Source organism: Rattus norvegicus, chromosome 15 (assembly GCF_021556685.1).
Source record: "Rattus norvegicus strain SHRSP/BbbUtx chromosome 15, alternate assembly SHRSP_T2T, whole genome shotgun sequence".
In the NCBI taxonomy this organism is placed as follows: domain Eukaryota; kingdom Metazoa; phylum Chordata; class Mammalia; order Rodentia; family Muridae; genus Rattus; species Rattus norvegicus.
Window position 1 is genome coordinate 88,334,074 of NC_141548.1, and position 2,605 is coordinate 88,336,678.

A 2,605-nucleotide genomic window follows, 5' to 3' on the forward strand; every position below is an offset into this window, starting at 1 on the left:
TCAGCAGAAATGTTCTTCCAATTAATCATCTTCCTTGCTGGCTTTTAGATCTGAGTTGAGGAGACACGCGGTGGTTTGGTTTGGCAGTCTGGAGGTTGAGTAGAAACCAGAGAAAAGATGAAAGAGAGAGAATATTAATTTAATTGATACTATATTGTGTTGTACATAAAAATGTATACATTTGGATAGAGAGTGTAATTTCAAAATGCCTTTAGAATACCTTGCATTAACACAGAAGAGAAATACAGTAAGGGACATTCTCTGTGTTTATCTCAGTGTTTTTCTTAACTCATAATTTGGGCAGATATACTTAGGTTACAAGCATTCAGAAATGTTTGCCTTCAGAACTTACCAAGACTTTACTAAACTGCTTTGTTGGTTTTCCCTACTGTATGTGACACGAACTTAAAACTGATTGTGTTAACCTAATTCTCTTCTCTGGGATGGGTCCCAATATGCCAACAGTCTGTTCCTTGGAATTTCGAACGTGATAGCATGTCACTTTTTAGTTGTGCTAAAAGAAATCACTGACCTTAAAAAGGGCAGATTATCTTAGAAGGCCTTAACCAATTACACACGTTCTTCAAAAGCAAAGGACTTTCTCCCAAGGTGGCCCAAGAGGAATTAAGAGACTCCAAGTGTGCAAAGGATTTGACCCTGAGTTCTTGGTTTGAAGACGGAAGAGGCTTTGTGAGATGACTAACGTGTAGTAACGTTTAGTCTTGAACTAAAAGTCACCTCCAGCCAAGAAAAGAGAGACCTCAACGAAATCGTCCTGCAGGCAGTCTGTAAGAATCTGGAAGGGCGCTGTCTGTCCCCAAGTAAAAATGCAGTCGAGCAAAAACCTTTATTTTAGTCTGTTGAGAAGCTGACCTCAGAACTGAACCCATGCAGGCCTCTGCTTCCCAGCACTGTGAGATAATAAACGGAGTGGCTTTAAGATATTACAGCGTACGGACTTTTGTCATGGCAGCACCTAAAAGCAAATGTCGCCATCTTCCTTTTTCTTTGCCATAATGAAATTTCCCAACTGCAACTGAAGCCCCATGAATAAATGAAAATTGGTCAGTTTTGTTATTGTTTTCCAACTGATGACACAGTCTCTGTCACTGTGACGCCCATAATGTTTGACTATTTCTGCCACTGAAAATGGATGTGAACTTGAATGCGTCTATAGTCAGAGCTTGTTGGCACCAAGTGTTGTTGCAGAAGCATAATACACTTTCATTGTGCTTCTCTTCTGATGGGTTTCTCACAAAAACATATCTGCATTCAGCATAAGTATAGTCAGTAGATAATAGTCTCATATAGTTAAAGAACTTTAAGTACTTCATTTTTCAGTATAAAATCAATCTGCATACCTTCTAGTTTAAGGCCATTTGTATGAGAACTAACTGAGCATTTTATTATAGTTAGGAAAACGAAAAACAAATCCACAAAATGTGGATGGAAAGTGACCCCTAATAAAACTTTCTAATGGCTAGAGATTATATGAAGCATTTTACATATTTTTAAATTTTCATTTATTCTTTGTGTTTGCATATGTGCACGTGTGTGAGCATGTGTGTGTGTGTAAATGTATGTGTGTGTGTGCACGTCTATAGGCACATGTGTGCCACGATGTCTGTATGAGGTCAGCAGACGACTTTGTGACGTCAGCTGGTCCTCTCCTTCTACTTTTTCATGGGCCCAGAGATGGAACTTGGGTCGACAGTCCTGGCAAGTACCTTTACTCAGTGAGCCATCTCTCTAGTTCATAAAGTTCTTTTTTACTTAAATTTTAAAATATTCCTTTTAGGCATGATGGCCACTATGAGGTCTTCCACAGGGGATTAGGGGCAGGCAGCTCCGTGAGCTTATCCCCACTGGTTTACTCAGTGAGAGCGGCCGGAGCATGGGCGAAAAACAGACCCTCGGTCCTATACATTTTTAGGAATATAAAATACCGTGTGCGGTGGGGGAGGAGGGGTATTAATGGTAGAGTACATTGAAGCCTTTGGTCTAATTCCCAGAATCACAAGATAAGTAAGTTAAGCATTCTACTACCTTTAAAGGATCTCAAAATACGTCAGGGTGGCCCGTGTAGAAGAATGTCTCTGGGCTTGTTCGCACCCTGTTCTGCTTTCTGAAACTTCCAAGAGGAACTTAGCTCCTTTTTTGCTGCTAGAACAGAATATTGTAGACTGAGTAATTTATACACACCTGAGCTCTGTTTACTATGGTTTTGAAGCTTGGGAAGACCATGATCAAGGTACTGGCACCTTGCAAGGGGCTTTCTGCTATGTCACGTGGTTAGAGGCCGAAAGGTAAGAGGTCGCATGAGGAAGCCAGAAAGCACCACTTGCTGAGAGGGCGCCCACTCTTAATAATGAGTCTACTCCTTCAACATCGCTGATCTGCCCTCACGGTCTCTTAAAGATTCTATCCTTCACACTGCTGCGTTAATGGTTAAGCTATCCATGAGAACCGTGGCAGCACTAACTTGATAGCCCTGCCAGGAACATGTACATGTTAGGCATGTAAAGACACGTAAATTCAATGTAAGCATTAAGGTAGAAAGTTAGCCTTACTCTATTATTGGGTCAGTCTTAGATCTCTTAAGGTT